This window comes from Aethalodelphis obliquidens, unplaced genomic scaffold, assembly GCF_003676395.1.
Source record: "Aethalodelphis obliquidens isolate GAN/ISIS:26980383/991018 unplaced genomic scaffold, ASM367639v1 scaffold68, whole genome shotgun sequence".
Taxonomy (NCBI): Eukaryota; Metazoa; Chordata; class Mammalia; order Artiodactyla; family Delphinidae; genus Aethalodelphis; species Aethalodelphis obliquidens.
In genome coordinates this window covers 8341503-8368046 of record NW_020838012.1, presented here as the reverse complement: position 1 = coordinate 8368046, position 26544 = coordinate 8341503, and the positions used below count along the sequence as shown (strand labels likewise).

At 41.5% G+C, this 26544-nt stretch overlaps 1 protein-coding gene and 1 long non-coding RNA gene across 9 annotated transcripts in view; one reads left to right on the top strand and one right to left on the bottom strand.

The window, feature by feature from the left end:
• The window catches only part of PAG1 (phosphoprotein membrane anchor with glycosphingolipid microdomains 1), a 143728-nt gene that overhangs the window by 29132 nt on the left and 88052 nt on the right, over positions 1–26544 (bottom strand). The window contains exon 1 of one of the 8 annotated variants that reach the window (XM_027089774.1): positions 7091–8716. The exons of the other annotated variants lie outside the window; for them this stretch is intronic. The gene's annotated coding sequence lies outside the window, so the exon portion shown is untranslated. Of the gene's footprint in view, positions 1–7090; positions 8717–26544 lie in introns of those variants that run through there. 8 annotated transcript variants of the gene reach the window in all.
• On the top strand, positions 13034–26391 carry LOC113611152 (uncharacterized). The gene is made up of 3 exons (XR_003429368.1): positions 13034–13424; positions 14713–14770; positions 24708–26391. It is a non-coding gene; the product is annotated as an uncharacterized LOC113611152 (long non-coding RNA).

Below are 26544 nucleotides of genomic sequence, written 5' to 3'. Positions count from 1 at the left end.
TCTTTCTCTTTCTGGTCTCCTGTTTCCATAATTCTCCGGTCCATTTCTTCTCTGGTCATCTCCTTAAATTTTAGTGGCTTATTTACTATTGAGACATGGCTGCCTCCCCCCACCAACCCAGTGTGTGTAGACGGACTGTCCCCACCATGTGTGTAGACGGACTAGCCCTCCCGTGTGTGTTTTGAACTGCGCCCCCCAGTGGGTGTAAATGGCCTACTTCCCCCTCTTTCCCCACCATGTGTGTAGATAGACTATCCCCTTCCCCCGCCCCATTTGTGTAGATGGACGACTCCCTCCCTCCACCGCATATGTAGATTATCCCCTCACCGTGTGTAGACGGACTGCCCCTCCCCCATGTGTGTAGAGAAGCGCTAACACCCATAACGGATGTACGCGTTATGACTTCCACATTCCTCCCTCTTGGTGGAGATGAGAGTGGAAGCCCTGTGTGGATGGTCCAGGGCTTTCCAAGAAGTGGAATGGACTTTCCCCCCAAGGCTGGACCCTCCTGCACTGGTTTCACTCAACTTAAATGCAGTGTTCAGGGTTCTTTCGTGGAGTTCATTTTGAGCAGGGCGGGGCATAGGTGTCCTTCCCTGAGACTCAAGGCTTCTCTCAGGATTAGCGACAGAGAGGGAGAATGAGGACAGCGAGGCACAGGGTCCGGGAAGTAAGAAGTCACCCTGAAAAGGAAGGGCCCCCGAAGGAGCGAGGGTTTTCTGTATTATACACTGTGCGCCTTTACCAACCAGGTCCTCGTGGAAAAGATAATCCAAGGCTGCGGAGTCCCTGATGTTGTTACCGGCCTTGGGGACCAGCTAATTTTCTGCTAATTCCTATATCAAGTAAGATGTTTCCTGAACATCCGGCATCAACCCACACCAGCAGAAATACATGAACAATTTGGGGCGATCTCTCACGATTTTTTCAAGGAGATATTTAAGCCTATTTCTCTCCATCCTGTTCCTACCCGTCTCAATAAAATTGCGTGCAATTATAGAATACTGTTTCTTCAAAGTTAAAAAAATCCCGTTGTCAGACCACATGTGTAAATATTCTATGAGTTATTCAACATAGAGCAAAGGATGACCATTCACCGTACCTCAGCGAACATTTATTACAGCACCTGAATGCCCCACTAAGATGTGTTGCAAAAGATCATACTACTAATGAAATAGCAGATTTAGTTTAATAGTTGTACATCATTTTTTTTGTTTTAGAATAGGCTTCACCATTGGCTGCACTGACGTTCAATCATGACCAGTGACTGTAATTTAATGCATGATATTGACAAGAGGCAGTGGCATTTCGCCCACCCCGCAATTTTATATCATTTCAGAGTACTGTGGGAAATTGTCATTTGGCCCTGAGAAAGGTCGATGCCTGAGTTTATAGGACTGCTTTTGGGGATTCTTTTCGAAGTAGGGTTGGATAATTATTTCGGACTAAAAGCTCCATAATCACTCATACTTTTGTATCCATTCCTTTCACGATTTTAATCAGTAAGTGATTCAATCTTGAGAAAAACCGAGGGCCTTTTACTTTAAAAGCAGGTGCCACGTTTAACCACAAGGGGGCAGTATAATTCTATTCTCAGCCCTCCAGGACAGACCTCAGTTATTCTTGCTGTCGGCGCCTCTGCTGAGCCTTTTAACTGTCTTCATTAGCCTGGACTATCGCCACCCCAATCAATTCCAACAAAACAGAAAGCAAAAACCGGATGAAATGAATGAAAGTTGCAGGCCAACTACCAGCTATTTCTTTGTTTAGCCAAACACATTTAACAGGTAGGTGCTCTGATCGCTGCAAATTCTGTATAATTTGGTAGAGCTGGGATGGCCGGTGAGATTAGCTATAGAAGCCGACACTTAGTTCCTCTGAAGCCGGTTGAGGTCAGTAATGATGGTCATTACCATTTTATAGCTGTCCTAGTTGACTCATAATTAAGCATGTTGGAAACCACCTCCACATGACTCCTCACCAGTGGCCGAAATGAGGAGGTCAAGGACCCATCGCCATGGGAACGCCTCCTTCCCGGGTCATCACCAGGTGTGGGAACCATGCGGTAAAATGACACTTTACGAGCAACAGATTTTAACCAAACATCTAAATTCTTTGCTGGGCTTCTGTCCTGTGAGGCACGTGGGCAGACGCACAGGCTATGGAAGCATGAACCTCTCCACTGACGTCTCCGGTCTCCTGAAAGAGTTTTAAGCTCAAGTATTCAAATTCGGGTCAATTTCGGGTCAATTTCTCTTCCGACCAAAGGGGCTCTGCTATAGGTAAGCTTTGTGCACTGAACTCTGTGTGAGGGTCAAGAGGGTCTGCTGTAAACACGGAGCCATGTCTGTCCACCAGGGCCCTGCTAAGGCCCAAGGGTCTCTGCCATACCAGTTGTTACAAAGATATCCCTGTTTCTCTCTTTCCCTGAGTCGGGGGGAAACACACCCAAAGAGCAGAAGGTGGTAAAGGACTCCAAGGTAAGATTTTCTTTACGGTTTCCCGAATCATTTTATTTACATCACTATGGAGCAGTATCTTAACGTTTCTTCCTGCAGCAGCTTGAAGCGCGAGAGAAAGGAACCTGGGGAACCTTGACAACACCAAACTGGCCCTGCTGCCATCAAGGCTTGCTGCTGCTGTGGAAAGAGCAAGGCGTTCATCCCAAGAGCGGGTTATAAATCCTTCAGGCCCTCTGTAAGCGTAACCTGATTTCTTCTTGTGCATATTAAACCTGTTGATCCCCATGGGAAATGGGAAATCTGAGCCTTTGGGAGTGTGTGTGTGTGGCTGTCACTTGTCTTCAAAAATACATTAAACTTACATTACAGAAGTAATATAGTTTATTGCTTATCAAAGCTCTGCTGCCGTTTTGGTTTTTGCCTTCAGAAAAGCCAAAAGGCGAGTGACTTTGGTGGGTAAGGAATGCTTTCTAAGGTTGTTCCTCCTATCCTGACTTGAAAACCAATTCCCAAGGCTCATTTTTTTTATTTTTAATGGTAAATCTCATGAGAGAACAGGAGAGGGGTCGGGGAGAGAGAGGGAGACAGAGAGAGAGAGAGAGAGAGAGAGAGAGAAAATGATTCTGACAGACATGGCGGAGGAATCCAGGTATAGGGTCTTCAATTTGCATAAGCAAGTCTTAATGGGCTGTTTCACAAAGTGTGCAGTTTGAACTTTAGGCTCTAGTTCTTCCTGCCTTGCATGTTTGCTCATCTGATCTGAATGAAAAGTTCCTTGAGGGCAGGGATATACCCATCTTGTATCCCACCACATTCTCAGCATCTCCATGAGCTGGCAAACAGGAGACAGTCAAGACATTTTTACTGAATACATGTTACTGCAAAGGGAGGATTCGCAAGCTGACTCTCAAAATGCAAGTTTAATGAATAATGTATTAGGTAAGGGAGAGAAGGAGAATAAAAGAGAAGAGCACATCAGGCAAACAATTAAAAATTAAGCCAAGTATGTCTTAAGGCAAAACCTTAGCTCTGGAACAAACACAGCCACCTGCCTCTTTTGTACTGTCACCAAAGCAGCCTGAGGTCTCTTGAAAAAGGTCCCAGCACTGGAATTACTTGCTTCTCTGTACGTGAATCCTCACCACCCTTACCAGGTCTCCACACTGGCGATCTCAATGTATCCCCAAGCTTGGTGTCCCTCTGGCCCCTTCTCAGCGATGACACGTCACGCCTCCCTCCTCTCCTAGGAATCTGGTACACACCTCTCTCTTCCCTCCCTCACAGTCCTGGGTCTTACATTTCTCAAAGGAAAGGGGAGCCTTAACTATTCTTGGCCGTCTTCGCACATTTTCATCCGATGGAAGCCTAACCATCCCTCAGGTTTCAGCTTAAATGTCGCTTCCTTGGAGCAGCTTTTCTGACGCTGTTTCCCCCTCCCCAGTTTAGTTTAGGCCCCTTTTTTTTTTTTTTTTACAAGCTTTTCCCTTCATAGCATCACTCAAGAGTAGAGTGATGAAGCCCTTTGTGTGTCTCTTCCACCGGTCCAAGCTCCAAGAGGGAGGCTGTGGAGAGATGTATCTTGTTCGCAGCTGTAGTCCTAGTGTGTGGCACACAGTAGGCACTTAATACATAAGTTGAATGAATTAATAATGAGTAAATAATTCCAAAGATCCAAGAGGAGGTGGATACTGACTTGGCCTTCAGAGACGGTTAAGAATCAGAAGAAATTCTTTTTCTCAGTCTTCTCAAACAAGGCTGAAATTTCTTGGGGATGTGATGGGTTCCAGAAGCTGGCTTGCCTGCTTGACTAGCTGGTGGGGAAATCTCCATGGTGCTGCCTCCATCCTACACATGATCGACCGGCCTCTCCCCACGTTCCCCTCAGGGTCCTGAAGGGGCCCAGTGTATATCAGTTTCGACTCGTAGGCTTGAAATAAAAAAAAAAAAAACACGGCCATCCCCACCATGTTCATAACCCCCAGGTGTCCGCCCACCTTGGACAAGAGCAGGCAGGTGAGGACATGGGAGCCACGCCATCTTTCTGGCAGGCTCAACTTCACGCGGTCGTGACTTGTTTCCGGCACCAGAGAGAAGAACGCTCCCTCTCCTCCGATTCGCCCACTGTTCACTCCCAGCCATGTCATCATGGGTCTCCCTTCCAAGGGAACTAGTGCACTTTGCAGCCCTGGCACCATCTTCTTCGCTGGAGTCCGGTGGGGATGTGCTGTTTACACACAGGCCAGTTTACTGAGGTGGGACTTTTATTTATTTTCATTTTAAAAATTTATTTTCTTGAAGTATAGTTGATTTACAGTGTTGTGTTAATTTCTACTGTACAGCAAAGTGATTCAGTTATACATATATATACATTCTTTTTCCTATTCTTTTCCATTGTGGTTTATCACCGGATACTGAACATAGTTCCCTGTGCTCTATAGTAGGACCTTGTTGTTTTTCCATTCTATATATAATAGTTTGTATCTGCTAACCCCAAACTCCCAACCCACCCCTCCCCCAGCCCCCTCCCCCTTGGCAACCACAAGTCTGTTCTCTATGTGAGGTCAGGACTCTGTTAAGCACTTCTTTGCCTGTTTTTATTTGGTTTCTGACGCACGGGTGATTCAGACACTTGTTAAAAAAGTAGTAGTAAAAGACTTAACCAAAGAAAAACAAAACAAAAAAACACCCAAAACCCTTCAGTGTCTTTGATGAGAGGTTCAGAAGTTTACCATGTGACATAAATGCCTCTCAAATCCTCCACTCACGGACCATGATATTTAAAAGATCAGATTCATTTTAACACTTGAACTGTGGTTGGACACTAATTACAAGTGCTCCAGTATCTGTCACATCCCAATTAGCTTCTACCAAGCCCTCACCTAACAATGCTACCTCATGGAGATTGTACATCAAAGGATGCTTATTCTGGGAAAAGGAAACCTTCAGGATGGAAGAAGTGGAATTTCAGAGTTAGAGAGCAATTGAAGCCACATCCCAGAGGAATCCCAGTTCGTAGTACTGGTTTCATTGTGAGTTAGATCAGCCACACCTTCTGATGTACCCGGATGTAAGGACTCTGAGGTAAGAGTTAATATTCTACCCAGGCACTAGCAAGAAGGTAGCGTGACATTACCCAGTGCTCAACACATCAAGGCAATCTTTAATTCTCATCTTTCCTACATTTAAAAAAACATTAAGAATTCTTTACATTATAAAACTGGCCGACAAAGTGCTTTTCATTGACCTCTAGAAAGCAAAATCTTCAAAAACCATCCCTGCGAGTTACTTGCCGGTGTTCCCAGAAACTACTTAGGGAGACAGAGTGACAGCTTGATTACAATGAGTCAGAATTTGTGTTTGAAAATGTAGGTACTCCGGGCTCACCCTCAAGGCTTTCTGCCAGGAGGGTGGGGGGAGCAGATGACTCAGGGAGTGTGACTCCCAAGCTCCTTATAGAGGAAGCGACAGGGCCATGGACCTTGTAGGGCAGAGCTCCTCCAAAGGTGGTTCTGGAGCAGAAGCCTCACCATCATCTGGGAACTTGTTTAAAATGCAGAATTCAGGGCCTTCTCAGAAAGTCTGGGGTGAGGTCTGGCAATCTCTGTTTTAACAAGCCCTCCAGGTGACTGTGATGCATGCCGAAACTGGAGAAGGCTGTTCTAGAATAGCACCTTCCTTCCTCTCCAGATCACCTGGGGATCTTGTTCAGCAGCAGATTCTGAATCCTGCGTTTCTTTCTTTTTTTTCAGTTTTAATTTTTTTTTTAACTAAAGTATAGTTCATTTACAATGTTGTGTACATTTCTGCTGTACAGCAAAGTGATTCAGTTATACATGTATTTGCATTTTTTTCATATTCTTTTCCATTCTGGTTTACCATAGGATATTGAATATAGTTCTCTGTGCTATACAGTAGAACCTTGTTGTTTATCCAGCCTATATATAATAGTTTGCATCTGCTAATCCCAACCTCCCACTCCATCCCTCCCTCAACCCCCTTCCCCTTGGTAACCACCAGTCTGTTCTCTATGTTCTTGTGAATCCTACATCTCTATTCGGCCCTCAGGGGAGGTCTAGGCTGCTGGTCTGAGGGCCATGTATGAATAATACTAGCGTAGATGTTCATCTTCCTTCAACTAGGGTTGAAGGGTCACTGAGCCAGATCCCTGGGGCTGAAACTTGGCCTTCATCTTCCTTAAAGTTAGATGAGATGAGGTCAGAGCTCCTGTGTCCTTGGAGCCTTCTTGATTCCCATAGAAGCACACAAATAAAAGGCTGCCCTTTACAGAGTCTAATGAGACAAGTCACTGATGTGTGGAGGCACAGACCCAGCTTCTGCTCCATCCCTCTCCACTACATTGCTCTGTGGCCTGGAATGAGCCCACACCTCCTGTGCCTCAGTTTATCCTTCTGAAAAGTGAGGTCATTTATAAAGTTTCTTTCCAGCTCTGAGATTCTATTATAAAAGTAGCCAGTGATTCCTAAGTTTTACGACCCAAATCCAGAACTTTCCACACAAAGGGAAGTATTGACCCAGCAAGAACTGGAAATTCTCAGTGTGATCAATAGTTTCAACTCCCCAGGAAACACAGTCTTAATAATTCATGGGAAAACCTGATAAGGCCACACCAGTCACACAGATGTCAGGAGGGGACACCATGGGCGGTCTTTACGGTCAGGGTCCAGCGCCGGAGGTCAATCCTGACACCCCCAGAACATCAACAGCACATCTGGCAGTGACACCAGGCACAATGGCTGCAGAGCAGACGATGAGTCTCTTAATTTTCTCATTCGCGTGTAGTTGATATATTTACACATTTACGATTCATATTTATAAAAGCCTTTCAACAAAGTGTGAAGATCAAACCAAAGTACGCAGATGGGTGTGCAGAGGTGACTTAGAGAGAAGATGCGGCTGCTGGAAGCTTCTGAGGCTGTTTAAAGGCATATGCCCTAACTTAGGAAAATCTTACAAAGACAGCAAGTCTGAAAGGGATCCATCTAATTTCCAATCTCAATACTTGACAAGCCTGAGGAGATTCCAAATGTGACAGAACATTCTGGAGACTTTCTCTGTCTTTATTATGAAAGATGCTCAGCTCTTTGGGGGTGGCTTCATTCGTTTCTTGACTAATACCTCCAATGTTTCTTACTCTTTGACACTAAGGCACAAACTGTATTTTACTCTTTGACACTCAGTAATCCACTGAACAAATAATTGCTAAATACCTACTCTGTGCCAAAGACTGTCTCATCTTCTAATCACACCTTAAATATGAGATGACACTAGTCTGTTGAGATTTAGTTGCAAAATTCAACTGGCAAGAGGTGAAAAATCTTTAGAATTAAGTTCCTAATACAGAGATATATTTTGATCACAGATGAAAAACAATTTATTGTTGAATTCCAAGCACGGGAAGTCAGGGGAAAAAAAAGCCGGAAGTCCTTCCATTTCCACCATATTGCATGAGAAACAACATCTACCCACAATAATTGTAGCGTGATTCCGTTCAGCTTGACAGCAGAGGCGCCGTGGCATTGATGCAGCTGCAGTGCCCTTGGACTGATGTTGTTTCAAGCTGAGAACTGTCCTCATTGTGTCTGGTGGATTCCAAAGGCAGCCTTTGCATGAGTACGGGGTGGACAGGACCACCACCAGCGACCCACGCACCCACCCATCACAGTCAGGGTCAGCCAACTGCTGAGGATGGATCAGATTTCAAGGACCTGGGAGGGTACCTGTAGAGAGTACCCCTCCCCGTCCCCCACCCCCTAATGGAAGAAAACTGCTTTCACTTTACAGTGAAAGCAAAGCTTAAAAAAACATTCATGCAAGAAGTGGCACAAGCATTTAAAATCCCATTAAGGCATAAATGACAGAACAGAGCAATTCACCTAGTGAGGACAAGGGAGGGAAGGAGAAGGTGAGAGGGCTGAGGCCAGCGTGCAGACACAGTGTACGTGGAGGGAGGCAAGGGGAACAGACTCGGAGGACTTTTCTGGTAATTTTTTTCTGCTTTACCATTTTGTTTACAGCTGGCTTTACTCCATGGGGTACTTTGGGAGTTTAAGAATGACATGTGTATGTACATGTCTACGTACTTCAGCACATTTATTTTCTTCTTCTCCTTTGCCCACTTTAGGGAAGACAACACTCTGTTGACAGAGATGGGGAGATGGGTATAACAGAATGGCAACCCCTGTGGAGATTCTGTTCTTACAAGGTGTGACATGACTAAACATGAAACTCAACCATCAGAACCTGTCACATCCTTTGTAAGAGGTCTGTGTTCATTACAATGGCCATTAATATCATGGACAGCCAAAACCACTTCGAACTAGATACAGAAGGCAATACGGAGTATTTAAGAAGATGTGGTGTCTATACATGTATATATATTATATATACACACACACAATGAAATATTACTTAGTCATAAAAAAGAATGAAATATTGCCATCTGCAGCAACATGGATGGACCCAGAGAATATCATACCAAGTGAAGTAAGTCAGACAAAGACAAATATTATATAATATCTCTTATATGCAGAATCTAAAAAATAATGCAAATGAATCTATATACAGAACAGAAACAGACTCACCGACATAGAAAACAATCTTACGGTTACCAAAGGGGAGAGCAGGAGTTGGAGGGAGGGATAAATTAGCTGTTTGGGATTAATAGATACACACCACTATACATAAAATAGATAAGCAGCAAAGATTTACTGTATAGCAGAGAGAAGCGGAAAATAATCTGAAAAAATATATATATAACTGAATCCCTTTGCTGTACACTTGAAACACAATACTGTAAATCAACTATATTTAAATTTAAAAAAGTTGTTTCAAAAAATAAAGGCGGAATATTACTTAGCCATAAAAAGAAACAAAATTGAGTTATTTGTACTGAGGCGGATGGACCTAGAGTCTGTCATACAGAGTGAAGTAAGTCAGAAAGAGAAAAACAAATACTGTATGCTAACACATGTATATGGAATCTAAAAAAAAAATGGTTCTGATGAACCTAGGGGCAGGATAGGAATAAAGACACAGACGTAGAGAATGGACTTGAGGACATGGGGAGGGGGAAGGGTAAGCTGGGACGCAGTGAGAGAGTGGCATGGAAATATACACACTACCAAGTGTAAAATAGATAGCTAGTGGGAAGCAGCTGCATCGCACAGGGAGATCAGCTCCGTACTTTGTGACCACCTAGAGGGGTAGTATAGGGAGGGTGGGAGGGAGACGCAAGAGGGAGGGGTTATGGGGATATATGTATACATATATCTGATTCACTTCGTTATACAGAAGAAACTAACACAACATTGTAAAGCAATTATACTCCAATAAAGATGTTAAAAAATAATAAAAAAATAAAGGCAATATGGAATAAACTGTAGGGTCTTGAGTAGAGACACGGCAGGATAGAAGAGTATCTCATTTGTGAGCAGAATATTTTCTCAACTTCAGTGGATGAGTGTTTTGACTGTGGCCCTACCGAATAACTAGCCTCGACTGGTATCAAAGGGCACGGCCTCCAGGCCCCTCCATCTCAGCCCCATTGGTTTCATCTGGCTTCCTTCCCAGGCCACGTGAGAGCATCAGCCATTGCAGAGATGCCCCCCCCACCAAACCCCCTCAGTCCTGCTCACCACCCGCTGGGCACTTGTTACACTGCTGATGCCAAGGCCTGACCCTCAGATATTCTGATATAATACAGCTGCAGTGGAGCCCAAGAATCTGTATTTTTAACACGTGTCCTAAGTGATCCTAACATTAAGTAGCTCGCTGAAAACCCCAGGCTCTGAATTTGTTACAAGTCCTACAGGAATCCCAGTGAGGTGGAAGTTACTCATCTTAAAGTCTTTGGGGGATCAGAATTACTCAGAACTGACATCATTTGGCCAGGGGAATCACTGTAGCAGGAATTAGGAAAGTGTGAGAGGAAACGTCTGTGTAAACGTGGTCCCTACAAGCTGTATCATTTCCATTGGTTCATCCTATGAAAGGAAAAATCTAATCCTATGTTGAGTCCCAGGGGGCAGGGGTAGTGAAACTCCTAGGAAATCCACTGGGAGGTCTCTGCAGGGCATTTCTTCCCTTACAATGCCACGTAGCTAATGCGATTATAAGACCTAATGAACTGAGACTAATGCAGTTTTGAAAATCTTCATAGCTAATGAAAAATCACATCTTCTCCCTCAAGATTTCCCATTTTTTTCTGTTTGTAAATCATGAATGAAATGAAGACATGGGTGAAGGCTGTGTTTATGGTCTTTATAATTTGAAGAGTTTGTTATTTTGAATGTCACAGTGGTTTCCAAGTGGAAGGGTCACATTTGGAATTTACATTCTATGCCACAGTATTAAGAACGTTTTGGAGAGACCTAGAATATGCATTTATAACACTGATATTTAAAAGAGGGTCTTTCCCCCCTGCTGAGTTCAAAGTATTTTGTAACATCAGGTCAGGCTGTCAAGGTAGCCACTCTGCCCCAATTTCCTTTTTTTTTTTGGAAAGTAGAGAGCAAGAAAATGAGAGCTAATATCAGGATATGGCTTTGACACCCCCTGACTCAGCACTTCTCTATCCTATGTTTTCACCCCTTTTGGGGAAGGAACATTTCAAAGGCATGAAATTGAGACAGGAGAATGGCCTATGGTGAAGTGGTGTATTGGGGAAGGCACACCTTAGAGGCATGCTGTGGTAAATTCAGGAAAATGTGCCAGCCACCTCTACCTGACTATCCAAGTTACTCAGTTTTTTTAAAAATTAATTAATTAATTAATTAATTTATTTTTGGCTGTGTTGGGTCTTCGTTTCTGTGCGAGGGCTTTCTCTAGTTGCGGCAAGCGGGGGCCACTCTTCATCGTGGTGCGCGGGCCTCTCACTATCGCGGCCTCTCTTGTTGCGGAGCACAGGCTCCAGACGCGCAGGCTCAGGAGTTGTGGCTCACGGGCCCAGCCACTCCGCGGCATGTGGGATCTTCCCGGACCAGGGCTCGAACCCGTGTCCCCTGCACTGGCAGGCAGACTCTCAACCACTGCGCCACCAGGGAAGCCCCAAGTTACTCAATTTTAACTTTCACTTGTTAATAAAAGAAACACAGGTATTTATGGAGTATAATGTAAATCTAGTAAGAACTTAAAAAAAGGCATATGAGAACTCAAAGAAATTTTGCACATGGAATCAAAAATTTGAGTTCACTCCTCTCTGCCACTGAGGCTTTGAGAGGCTCTGGCTGTGCTAAGAGCATAAACTAGAGCATATGAGTGATACCCCTAGAGGCGTGGGGTAGGCACTGCATAGCCATCACAGCAGCTCTGTAGATGCACACTATGAAAGTAGCACAGTGGAATTTGATCCTGAGAAGGTCACTGTTGAATTATTTCTCATGCCTCTATTACAGGAAAACTTCAAGAAAAATATACTTACAAAATGGAACAGGAAGGTGTGTTTCCAGGACAAAAAAACTCATTTAGCAAAATCAGAGTAGTCACTGACACCTAGTTATTGCTGTTCAGTTATTGCTGAATTTAGTTATTGCTATTATATATTGCTACATAAATCAGTATTATTCTTTTAATTTATTGGATTAGATCATCTAAGCCAAGTGGCTTCATTCCAGTTTTTTTTGTAAGCAATTATTTCTAATGGTTATGTGATTTCTCAACACTAATTATAAAACAATACATTATTATATTTTAAATTTAAGAGAAAGAGTCAGTCTTTTTTACATTACTTTTTTTTAAGCCTTTCTCCAAACCCTTTGAAATCCTACTTTATTTTACTTCCTAATGCACTGTCATATTATAATATATCAGGAACAAGCAAATTTTAGGGACAACTGGTCCACCAGCAGCCACTGTGTTTCATCTTACTAAGAACATGATTAAGAACAATCTTAGATGTCCTGCAACATTCACTAATCTACCACAAGTCTCTGATTCTGTAGCCAGGATCCATCTAAGTCACCAAGGGGTAGGATTTCAGCATAGTCCCCAAACTAGTATTGATAACGTTCTCCCAGACTGTGTCATAGTACTACCATTGTACGATCAGACAGGGTAGGGAGAGGCTGAAAAATCAAATTCCAATCTTTCACGTCATTAACCGAGTTGTAATCTGATGCCATTTCCCCTAATTTATTATTGGATATGGCTTTTCGATGAACTGAAGGATACCCTCTTGCCAATGTTAACTGGAGTACAAATAGCCTCCATATTGTAGCCGACACTATTCTATTGTCATGAGCTGGGGGGGCAGACTGGATAGCAGCTGAACCCACTGACTAATTAATGTCATAAAAAGTAGCTATTATAAAATATTAACATAAGGAACTGTCATGATTTATTTTTCTGTATTTTTTGGTAGAACTATTAAGGACCTTGTTCTATTGTGTAGTGCATAAAGCTTTTTGTGATAAACTCAGAGATTTTAGTGCTTGGAAGGTGGTTTTATTTATCCTGATAAGTTAGTTTGATTTTTTTTTTATAGTGACTAAACTATACATACAAAAATCATACTTCCTTTTCTCTGGCTGGAAGCTGAACGCTGTAATTATCCTTCAATTATAGCAATTACCTTAGTCTAGCTGTTTCTTCCCTCTCTCTACACCAACCCCAATTACAAGTTTTTGATTTCACACATTTTGAAGAGTCTTATGTAAGTGTCTTTATTATAACAATCTCAGTATTTCTTAAAAACAGATCTTAATTTCTAAATATTGTATATATGAAGCTTTAAATTTAACTGCCATATACTCTTCCTTTATAGATTTTAAAAGCTCTCAATGTCCAGATACACTTTTAAAAAGCAAAGGATGAAAGAAGGAAGAAAGAAGGAAGGAAAGGAAGACCTTCCCACTAAACTAATCTTTGGGATCATAAGTTCTGATCTCTACTCTAAGGAAATAATGAAAGAAGTATTCAGATGATATATGAGATGCAAAGACTAAGGTGATTAAAATCAAACCAACTTTATCCTAAAGGCTACAGAGAATTATTAAATTCCTCTGAATTATATTAGAATTTTCAATCCTGGCTATACAGGATAGAATCACTTGGTAAACTTTTTACAATATACCAATGCACAGGCCTAACCCCAGAAATTGGCAGGGATTAGGTCTGGACATTTACAGTTGTAAATGTGTCCCCAGAGCATTTGAATGTATAGTTTGGGCTGAGAATCATTTAGCTAGACTATTCATTCATATTTCTAAGCTTTTAACTGACAAATGCTACTTCATTTTATTTCTTACATTATTGGAACATAGCATAGTCAGGATATGACAATATAAGACAGATACAGCTCACTGTTCTTCTTCCAATACAAGTCCACACTGGGCACCATGCAAACCAAGTTTTTTGCAGCACAGGTATAACCTCAGAGTGCAGACCCAAACAGAGCATGTATAGTCTAGTCCAGAAGGTAGTATCTAACCTTGCAACATAAAGACACACACTCAGAAGCTATGGACATTGAGCCATGTTCTTTGACTGTCTGCTAGATTAGGTCTACATATTTATCTCTGCACCCCTCCAAATACTAATCTAAAAGTTGTATGGCTAAATATAATTCACTAGATAAGTTAAAATAGCATTATTTTAAAGTATTTTCTTTTCTTTCTTTTTTTATTTTATATTAGAGTATAGTTGATTTACAATGTTGTATTAGTTTTGGGTGTACAGCAAAGTGATTCAGTTATACATACACATATATATCCATTCTTTTTCAGATTCTTTTCCCATATAGGTTATTACAGAATATTGAGTAGAGTTCCCTGTACTATACAGTAGATCCTTGTTGGTTACCTATTTTATATATAGTAGTGTGTATTTGTTAATCCCAAACTCCTAATTTATCCCTCCCCTCCAGGTTTCCACTTTGGTAACCATAAGTTTGTTTTCAAAGTCTGTGAGTCTGTTTCTGTTTTGTAAATAAATCCATTTGTATCATTTGTTTAAGATTCCACATGTAAGTTATATCATATATTTGTCTTTCTATGTCTAACTTACTTCACTTAGTATGATTAAAGTATTTTCAAAGTAAACATTTCAACAAGAAATACAAAAAATCTCCTCGTCTAATGTCACTAGTTCTCACATACTGTTTTTAGGTTGCATGTCAAAGCTGATGTAAACACTCATTATGTCTCCACTTACAAAATGATCCATAATTCTTAGAGGTAAAGAATGTACTAGAAATCAATACATCATTATGACAATACCTTTCTTTATGCTTTAGGCTACTGGAACTTTTCTCTTGAACTTCATTGCTTCAATGGACACGATACACTGTTCAGGTCAGTTTGACAATTAACTGAAGGACTACCATGGGCGAGGCAGGCTCAACCCCTTCAGCCTCAGCTGCTTCCTTAGTGTCCTTGGCCATGACCTTCCAAACCCACAGGCTATTTCTTTGTAGCTCTTGGACATATTGAGTTTGTCCTCACCCTTTTTTTGTTTTGTTTTGTTTTTTTGTTTGTTTGTTTGTTTTGTTTTTGCGGTATGCGGGCCTCTCACCGTTGTGGCCTCTCCCGTTGCGGAGCACAGGCTCCGGACGCGCAGGCTCAGTGGCCATGGCTCACGGACCCAACCGCTCCGCGTCATGTGGGATCCTCCCAGACCGGGGCATGAACCCGTGTCCCCTGCATCGGCAGGCGGACTCTCAACCACTGCGCCACCAGGGAAGCCCTGTCCTCACCCTTTTGTACTAGCTGTTTACCTACAGGAACGATCATTTTTCAGGTCATCACACAGCTGGTTCCCCTTCCTTTTTTTCATCCTGTTCAAACAGCATGTTCTCAGAGAAGCCTCCTCTGACCAACCTTTCTGTAGCCCTCTCGTGCACCCCCAACTCAGCCTTATCCCATTGCCCCCTCTTCCTTTCCTGTTATCCCATCTGAAAGCATCTTATGGATTGGCCTTTGGGTTCATAGTCGGAGGAGGCTCTCTAGAACATAACCTCCATGAGCACAGGCCCTTTGTCCGGGCAGCTGTTAACTCCAGCACCTACAACGGTGGTGTGCGCTAAGTATCGATGGAGTGAATGAACACATGCCTTTGCGGTTTTATCAAGAGTAGTTCCAAAAATAGTCCTGTACTCCTTAAGGTTGAAACTACCGAACAGATAATAAATGAATGTACAGTTGCAATTTTAACTTATAGTCCCCCACACAATATGCATGCATTGGGATTTTAATTGGACCCACAGTGCCAGCCACTTTCACACAGAAGGTGATTTGTACCCTGTGCCTTCGCTGGCTCTCAGTTTCTGCCAGAGAGAGCTTCTCTTTTTTGAAGTCTTTGCTGTTCCTTTCAATTCCGGGCAGAAAGCAGCTAGACATTAATGTCTGAAACTGCACTTCTAATGGTCTGTGGAGGTTTCTTGAGATCACCTTATTGGGGGTAACACCATGTTTATTTAGCGTAGGGTTCTCAGTCTACCATGGAAACGTTTTTGGGTCTCTTGCTATTGTTCATTTCCATACATGTCTGGCTTGGGCTGGGAGTTACACTGCAAAATGCATCCACTTGATGTTAGTGGGTTTCTTACAGCCTGGGATATTTTGTCGGTAGTAATCTTACCCTTCCATTATTACCACGTGATACTAAAAGGACTGGCTAGGAAATCAGCTGTAATGTCTTCAGGACAAATCCTCCTGACACGTGGAATCGTCAGTTGGACCCTACCTCTATTTCGAGGCGCTTCTGTTTGGTCTAGGCTGGCACTTTAAGCCATATTAATACTGCACTCTGCCAGCCTTCCAAACATGCGCCTGTGTTTGTATGTCAGCTCTGTTCAGCATCTTCAGCATTTCAGTTTTCCATTCAGTATAGAAAAGTATATTTGATATCATTAACAAGATCAGCTACATTTGTATCTTGTGAAACATGCACAGTTTGGTGCCCTTGCTCAGAAATGTCACCCAATAAATAAATATTAGTTCCTTCTGCTGCTTTCCTTGCTATTTTTTTTTTGTGTGTGTGTGCTGTACGCGGGCCTCTCACTGTTGTGGCCTCTCCCATAGCGGAGCACAGGCTCCGGAGGCGCAGGCTCAGCGGCCATGGCTCACGGGCCCAGCCGCTCCGCGGCATGTGGGATCTTCCCGGACGGGGGCACGAACCTGTTTCCCCTGCATCGGCAGGCGGACTCCCAACCACTGCACCACCAGGGAAGCCCTTTCCTTGCTATTTTAACAACTTACTTTATTCAAAAATATAAAGAAGAATCTGCATCTTTTAAAAAGTCAGTGTACCTAAAGTATTCAAATGTACTTCTAGTGTCTATTTCTCTCTGTTAGCTAATTAGAGTTATGTTAAATTCAAACAATAAATTGTAATCGTTATCAACATCTGAATCAGCTGCTTCAAATGCAGGCGGTCCAATGACAGGATAAAGTTCTAAGAGATGGTGGATCTTGCTTTAACCAAATCTAATATATATAAATTTGTATTCATAAAAGAGCGGCATTATGAAATAATATGAAGATTTTCCAAAAATACTATTTTAAATAATGATCAATTCGAAATTCTTTAAAATATAATTCAATTTCAAATAGACTTTCACAGAAATTTACAGGAGCCTACATAATACCATACAGTAGGTCATAAACAGATGCAAAGCCAACTCAGAACTAATGATTATTTCCCAGCACTGATACAAGGCTGTTCAACTATAGGGTTGGGGCTGATGGAAAACTGTAGTGGGTGAGTCAGGATGATCACACGTGAACACAACGATGAATCAACTCAGTGTAAAGAGGCACCACCGGACACTGGGTGTGTGATGTAAGATGAAGCACGAACTATGAAGCCTTCTTGCCAAAAATGTGGACCTGAGCTGATTGAGTCTCCAGATGTCACCACCAGGCTTTCATTTATTTTTCTTTTACTTCTATCACTTAATGAATCAAATAACAGTCAAGGGTTTTGTCGACCCCTGTCAGTTAACTCAACATTCACAAGATTGTGAGGTTTGTGCATAGGTTTCTGTATGTGACTGTGTTAAAAAAAATCATTACAAATTTTGTACGTGCAGCTTGTGTAACTACCCATAATGACTGTCATCAATGTGTCCATTAAAATGCCAGTGTATCGAACGGCAGGAAACGAGAATGACAAAGTCTGGTGGTAACTACACATTTGAGAAGACACTCCCAGAGCTTCCCTCCTCTCCCTGGTTGTGAAATACATGATCCTTGTTCTTTGAGGTTCAGTCTTAGGCTTTTTTCCATATTTTGCCTCATATTTTCTTCCTGGCATCTTATCCACACCCATAAGTCCAATTCCCTTCGTGCTGCCTTGATTCCTTATTTGTATCTCCAGACAAAGCCTCTATTCTGAGCCCTAGATTCCATATCCAGTTGCCATGGGACCTCCCCCCTGCCCCAGCACCCGGCTGTCTCCAGGCCCTCGGTCTCAGCATGTGTGCACGCTGGACTGGACTCTCCATCTTCCCTGCACACCGGTCGTCCTCCAGGACGCCCTGTCTCCGTGAACGGTGCTACCTTCAGCTCTCCGCGCAAGCTCGCATCCCAGGGTCCTCCCCTTGACCACCCCCTCCGTTTCTCCGCATATCCAATCCAACACACCAAGCCCTCTTGGTCTCATCTCTGAGATGACTTTCAAATCCATCTCTTCAATGAGTCCTTGTCTCTGCATCACCAAGGTCAACCCCCTAGTCAAGTTACCAGCATCTTTTGTCTTGTCTACTGCCTTCACCCTGCCGCCTTCCAATTTCTTCTTCAAACCCCAGCCAGAGGGAATCTTTCCAAAAAGAAAATCTGATCATACCAAGTCCTCTGCTTAAAATCCTTTAATGGTTTCCCACTGATCAAAGGATAAAGAAAATAAAATCATATAGAGTAGGCTGCCACTTCCTGCAAATCCAGGCTTTGGCCTCCTTCCCTCCCTCTTCTCATTCTACTCTCTGTCTCCATCCCACTCACTTGCTCCTTACCTGGAACCCCTTCAACTGCCCCAGCCCCTCCCTTAGTTAAGTTCTACGCCCCATCAGATGCCAGGGAGGCCTTCTCATGCACAAGGCTATTGCTCATTGCTATATGTGTTTCTCTTTCAGAACACCTCTTTTTCCTATGTCCACGTATTTGTGCCATAGGTTTGACTAATGTCTGCCATACCTTCTAGACCGTATGGAAACCCTATTATGAAATCACCCCTGAACTCATAGTTAGTAAACACTGCAGTCTGTCATCTGGTAGTACATGGCAATCTCTCCTCCAGTCATGCTTGAGTAATCTTGCTGAATCTGGTGACTCTGGTTTGTATTGGTTTTTGTTTGTTTTTGTTTCCATAGTTAGTTGTGAAGTATGAGGTCAGATTTAAAAGACGGCCCATTTGCACAGGGCCTGGGAGGTAATGCAAACACTGAGGCAGGCCAGGTTAACCATGGGGAAATTTTTTCTCCTTCTCAAAGAAATGTGATGTTTCTCATTTTTCTTTGAAGATATGATCTGCCCATTCTATCTTTTGTTTTTTCTTTACCTTAAGAAAACCACAGCACAAAAATAATGAGAAATGGTGACTGACCCTCAACTTGATGGTTGGGGAATGACAGAGCAGGGTGGGAACAAGGGCAAATTATTATTCCACACCCTCCAAGTTGGGTATTGGTTGCCATTCTTTTAAAAGACGAAAGGAACAAGTTCTATAGTCTTAAAATTTAGATGTATATAGATGTATGAAATAGAATATTTAGGTTTTACTAATCATCTTCTAAAATCGGAAGGATGAAATAGATTATGCTTACTAAATTTCTGGATGGTGTTCATTGGAATAGGGTTTCCAACAGCTCTCAAGACATGTGCTTAATCTAAAATGTTTAATATACTGTAAATCCTTTACAGTAACAATATTAAAAACCTTAGACTGTCCAGGGATCTTTGAGATCGAGTTCAACATATTTGCATTTAATTTTTATTTATAAAAAAATAATTGCAGTAATTTAAGATATTTGCAAGGTTTGCAAGGGTAAATTTGTCTCATCTTGGATTCAGAAACCTTTATACAACTACTAGTTTGGCAAACAGATGTCAAAAATATGGATTCCCCTTAAAGATATTATGTATAAATAAAGCCATCAAATTTAGAATGGCAAGCCCCAGATGGTCTAGCAGCATCAACAAAAATCACTTTCCTTGCCAATGTGAATTTCATAAAGCAGAAATCATTCTCAGGCACGCAGAGACAGACACATCAAGTCCACGAATACTTATGGCCATACGCTAGGTACCAGGTTAGGTACTTTATTATGTGGCCCATAAAACAGGACTTTAAAAAGAAACACTGTGTGTTCAAAATGAACTGTTTACTCTTTATGGAAAGAGTGACCGTACTCTTGTGTTTTAGTGGGAGACAGGGTGGTGAGTACACACGGGACCGCTGGGATTTAAAAGCACAAGCAAGGCCATCAGCAAACCTGTCTGGATTGGGCTGCTTTGAACATTTGAACTTATATTGCTTTTTCTTTCTGATAATCTATTTAACCTAAATATCTGGGATTCAGTATTTGGGACTACGAATGTGACAGAACTGCCTTGTAAGCGTAAGTGTCTTTGTATGATCAGGATTAATGGAATAGGAACTGAGGCTTAGAGAGTTTCAGTAGGTACCCATGCCCACTGCCGCCCCTGACTCCCCATTACTCAGAGAGAAAGTGAGAGAAATGAGGGTGGGAGTCACAGGTCTCAATCACTCCACCATCAGGACTTTCTAAAATCATAAAAGGAACTGCAGTATAATTGAAACTCAGTGCTTGAAAGCTAAGTGTAAGCAGGTGGATGGCCTTTTGAGGGCCTTGGGGCTCCTGGAGTTGGGGCGCTGGGTGATACAGGCTGGAGTCAGAACATAGGGCCCAGTGATCACATGACATATCTTTTTTTTTTTGGTACGCGGGCCTCTCACTGTTGTGGCCTCTCCCGTTGCAGAGCACAGGCTCCGGACGCACAGGCCCATACGGGCCCCAGCTGTTCTGTGGCATGTGGGATGACCGGGGCATGAACCCGTGTCCCCTGCATTGGCAGGCGGACTCTCAACCACTGCGCCACCAGGGAAACCCGCATGACATATCTTTAAGGAACTTCAAGTCCCACAGTTATAAAAAGCAGACACCATCCTCAATGAACATTTGCCATATTTCTATACTGCGCATTCCTGAATAACTTTTGATGCCCTATTTATTTCAAAGAAGATAGATTTTTTTTTTTTTTTTTTTAAATTTTGGCTGCACTGGGTTTTAGTTGCGGCATGCATGTGAGATCTAGTTCTCTGACCAGGGATCGAACCCGGGCCCCCTGCATCAGGAGTGCGGAGCCTTACCCACTGGACCACCAGGGAAGTCCCCAAGATAGATTTTTTTTGACTCAGTTCACATCAATGATTAGAGATATTCTAGCTGCCAGATAAATAAATCTCCGTTGGATCCAATGTGTGGGATCCAAGAGCAAATTATGGATCCGTCTGGAATTATATGGGGCTTGGCTGGTTTTGTGAAAATAGTTACAAGGCAACAGTGAAAGAAATCAATAAAGATTTATTAAGGTTCTTCTTTCTTTGCATAGGTTTAAAAATGGGTTCTGACCTATTAAAAATGCCTTTAGTGTTTTTGGAGTTGAAATATTACACTTTACTGTCTCTGGTTCTTTTCTTGAGTTGACCCTTCACATAGATTAAGTATGTCTTTCTCATGAATGGCTGTGAGGATGTCTGGCTGCCGCTGCCAGGCTTTCTCAGCTTCATCAGGTGACGACACCTAAATTCTGTGCCTAGATACACATACCATCATAGGCAATCGCTTTCCTCTACTTATATTATCTTTCTGTAGCAGAGAAAAAATGCCTAACATTTAAACTTCTTGAACACCATTTGGAGGTTCATCTGATACTCTTTAAAAGTAGGCAACTAAAGAATTTGGCTGAAAATCTGAGTTTTAATATATGTAAGAAAAAGTTAATAGGTTTCACTTATTGAACATCCACTCTTTGCCAGATACTTTTTAACTTGGAGCCTCACCTAGAAAGATCAAGTTACATTTCACTTATTCTTCATAGGATTGTTGTGAGCTACAGGTAGGTGAAGGAGATTGTATCAATGGTCACAAGGCTTCCCCTCCCTGTATCCTCACTCCTTGCACTGTGACTTTGTAGGTCCTTCCAGCAAGAAATGTTGTCTATTTCTATACCCTTAAATCTTGGCTGGTTTTGGACTCACTTTGTCCCATGGAATGCAGTGCAAGCAACAGTGTCAGACCTGAACCAAGACCATAGCTTTGCATGTTTCTGCTCTCACTTTTGGGACCCTGCTGGTCCTGTGAATAAGTCCAGACTAGCCTGCTGGATAAGAGACATGTGATCCAGGTGTCCTCATTGTCCCCCAATAGTCAGCCAATTGCCAGAAGCAGAGATACTTAACTGACTGCAAGCTGACTGTAGACATATACATGAGCCCAACTGAAACCAGAAGAATTGAGCCAGCCCAAAGTACAAACCCACAGAATCAGGAGCTAAGTAAATGGCTGTTGTTTTAAGCTGTTAAACTGTGGGGTGCTTTGTTATGCAGCCAAAGCTAACTGATACAAAAGGCATATTCTCATCATTGTACTAAAGAGAGGTACAGAAAGGTTAGTAACTTGTCCAAGGTCACTAAACTAGTAAGAGGTAAAGCTATCAGGTATGACCTCTGTCTTATGGGCCCACACTCTTAGTTGCTCCACTGTGCTGACTCTTTTTAATGCAAATGGTAAGTGCCTCCGACCTGTTCTGGGCTGGGCTAGACATATTTCCTACATTTAGGAAACTTACAATCTCCATTTTGTTTTTCTCTAAGGAACTTGCAATGCGATAGTTTTGTTCATACTATTGCTTTCACCTGAAATACATTTTAAATTTATTTTTCACCTTTGAAACCTGCTCAAATGTAACTACCTCTCAGAAACCTTTCTAGTTTCCCAAGACAGAATTAGAGTTTCCCATCTGTGGTTGACTGCGAAAGTAATCATAGTTACTCCTTCCTTTATCCTCATCCTTTGTAATGTGACATTTCAGTACCATCCATTAAGAGATGAAAGCTATTTCCCTACCCCTTGAATCTAGACTGGACTTGTGACTTGCTTTGGCCAAGAAATGTGGCAGAGATGATGGGGTGCCAGTTCTGAGATTAGGCCGAAGGGACCTTGCATACTTTCACTCATTCTATAGGTAACCATAACTCCACGATGTGAACAAGACTAGGCTAGCCCTGCTGAAGCGTGAGAAACCATTTGGACGAGTGTTCCATCAGCTAGGTTGTCCCAGCTGAAGCCCCCAGATATGTGCGGACCCAGCCAAGATCAGCAAAGCCAAACCACAGTGAACACTGCTGTATGTGGGTGGCTAGTTGAGACCAGAGGACTTGCTCAGCTGAGTCCAGCCTAAATTGCCAATTGCAGAATCAAAAGCTAAATAAGTGGTCATATTAAGTCACTAAATTTGTTATGAAGCAAAAGATAACAGATACAGATCCCTTTGTACTCTTCAGGCATTTTTAAACTTATTTTTGGAAGAGCACATATATTTGATAAATGTTCAATCAATGAATGAATAAATGATTAAATATGCAATTACACTGAGATAAGATTTTTCGAACAAAACAGAACTCTGACTCTTTATTTTTATTTTGAAGGGAATAATTTCTGTCTTTCTTGGCTGTGAGACAGAGCCATATTTACAGGGCTTGATACTTAGCAGAGGTGCTCAATAAATGTTAGCTCTCACAGATCCTGTATATGACCTGAAATGCCAAATAAAACAAAAGCTAAAGCAAACACTGTAGCACTGAGGCATGCAGGGGATTTTTTCCTAAAGCCTTTCAAAATCAGGACAAACTCTCCTGGTATTTGTGAGGTGGAGATCTAGGGCAAGGGACATGATTTTTTTTCCCCTTAATATTGGCAAGCTTCTTTCTCTTTGAAAGTATACACTCTTTAAATGATCCATCGCTACTCAAGTCACCCAATTTCAAAGAGTGGGAGAATTCTGCTATAGAAAGACCATTCACGGGAGGCATTTCCCACTCCCTTAAGGCTAGTGGTTCTTAGCTTTGGCTGCATAGTGGAAATACCTGGGAAATTAAAAAAAAATACCTCTAGAGAATAGTTTAATTAGTTTGGGGTACATTCTGCACATAGGGACTTTTAAAAGCCCCTGGATTGACTTTACTGAATTAGTCAAAGTTAAGAACCACTATTCAAACCCTCCCCAGAGTGCTTCCACTGGTCAAGTGATTATTATTGGATTTAACTTTTAAGGCAGACCTAAGTAAGCTTTCCTTTTTATATGCCTCTAATCAAAACACGACACTGAAAACCTATAGCTAGAAAATAATAATTTCTTATAATGGACAATGACTGGCTCAAAAGGAATTAAGAAATAATTATCAGATGAGTATCTTCCTGATGATTAACTCAACAAGCATAATATGAACACTTGGCAGGGTCTTAAATGTCTTCAAGGCCTTAAGCATAATTAGGTATTCAAAATTTTATTGCCCTAAATTAAAGCACCACATAACACTATAAATTATATTAGATAATAAATTCAAAGTAAATTGCACTGAAGCACATTAAACTAAAATTTTTGTTTGAAAATGTACCTTATATGAAAATAAAAATGTATCACAAATTAAGGTATAATTTAATATTTAATATGATTTTGAGTTCAGATTCAATGTGGGCATTTCAAAAAACTGTGGTCTTATCTTCTGAATGTATAAGTGGGTCTCACATGGCAACAGTATTATTTTTAAGGACTATTTTTTTGGGGGGGATGTAGAGTACAAAAATGCTAGAAAATGATAAATAGTAATCCTATGCTATAAACTATGTAATGCATACAAATTGCTTTAGTACCAAAATTTCGTCGTCAATGAATTCCATTCACAAAGAGACCTCTAGCACATATTCAGAGAGTCAGAATTTTTCTAAGCCACAGTTTTGGGGAGAGAAAAATCTGGTGTGACCCCCTCTGATTTCATAGAAATGGAAAATGAGGTCCAGAGAGGTTAACATGTCAAGCAAAGCCCCCAATACCCAATGACTGGGAATTGAGCCCAGGACATTTGAGCTTGCACCCTCTCATGTCTCCAGAGATGGGTACAAGGAAGACAGCAGCACAGTGCGCTCAAGCCCCACAGTCACTGTGGCTGGATGGGATTGGCCTCGGATTCTGCCCATCTCTGCTGCAGGTGGCTGTGTCAGAAGACCTTGGCAATGGGAGAACTAGTTATCACTTCCTACTCCATTTCCTCTTATGACAAAACAGGCTGGAGTCAACTCTAGCCCTTTACTACATTAGGTATGAATACAGTTACTGTATTTTTTTCTAGTCTATTATTAACTTTTTACATTAACATGGTACATTTGTTATAATTAATGAACCAATGTTGGTACATTATTATTAACTAAAGTCCATATTTAATTCAGAGTTCTTTAGTTTTTATCTAATGTCCTTTTTTTGTCTGTTTCAGGACCCCATCCAGGATCCCACATTACATTTAGTTTGCTCTGTTTTTTTCATTAGTTCAACTGTGTGTGGGTGTGTGCATGTGTGCGGGTGGGGGAGTATGACTATCTCTCTTCTTCTATGTAGCCAGTTAAGGGCAAAATCCTACAAATTACTGTTCTCAGGTGCTCTAATGTAAAACAAAAGGGTATATGTTAATGAAGTAATCTGGAGTTTTAATTATGAGAAAAACACTGTAGATGAGAGGAAGCTTAGGTTAAAAAGAATTTGACATTTGGAGGGACCTAGAATCATGGTCTGTGACTTCAACATGGATTAACAGAATCTAAAAAGCAAGGAATGGGGTAGAGGAGCGTGACAGTTCAGAGTAATAAAAGGCACTTCACATAGAACTATAGCAATGCAGAAGAAAGAAGTAATATTGTGCAATTTATCATCATTTAATTTAGGGGAGTCTGCATTTTTAAAATCCACAGAAATGCAGTCACAGTTTCCTTGCCAATATTTGTAGAAAACATTTTCCAAACAAGACTCATTCATCTTACTCTGAAATGAATTGTTAGATCACAACAGAGAATGTTAAAGACTTTGCATCCCTTATAGAAATGCCAAACATTTTACTCTGCCTGATGCTGTACTATAAATAGGGAAATCCGAGTGCTAAAAATGTTCTTCAAGTTGCCAAACATAGTTCTTTAGCATCAACTTCCTCCTACAAATGACTCATTCTTCCAAAGTTTGAAAATGAAAGCTAGTTACAATTCAGAGAAATGTTGTAGCGTACATCGATTAAATGGCAAAGATATTTCATTTATGTATATTTATTTTTCCTTAGATCTTATCCACTGAAATTCTTCTTCAGAATTTTATTGAAGTTTTATTAAAGAGTAGTTACTCTCATGAGAAGTCGAGTTTTAAATAAACAATTAGAACAGCCAAGCAACATGAATATTGTTGGAGAATAATGATGGTTTAAATCATTTTGAAATTCGTTAACTTCATTTGGATATAATAGATGCAAAATGTATTTACTGTAATAAAAATAAGTTAATAGTGAAGTCATAACATGAAAACTAATAAGCTCACCAAACAAGATGGTACAAATAATGCCTCAATGTCCAAGAACACAAGGAAATTAAACTCTAAGAAATTTTACCTGATTAAGAAAAACAGGACTCTTGGGAAGAAAGCATCCTTTGTTATAAAAAGAATAATAAATAGGGAAAATGCCATTGATTTATGATTAATATTTCAAAATAGTACATGTATCTATATATATCTTGCAATAAGTAAAGAGAACATAAATAGTATAGGGATTTGTATAGCACATTTGAGGTTAGTACTCATTTGAAGAGGTAATTGCTTTTTTTTTTTTTTTTGCGGTACGCGAGCCTCTCACTGTTGTGGCCTCTCCTGTCTCCGGACGTGCATGCTCAGCGGCCACGGCTCATGGGCCCAGCCGCTCCACGGTATGTGAGATCCTCCCGGACCGGGGCACGAACCCGTGTCCCCTGCATCGGCAGGCGGACTCTCAACCACTGCGCCACCAGGGAAGCCCA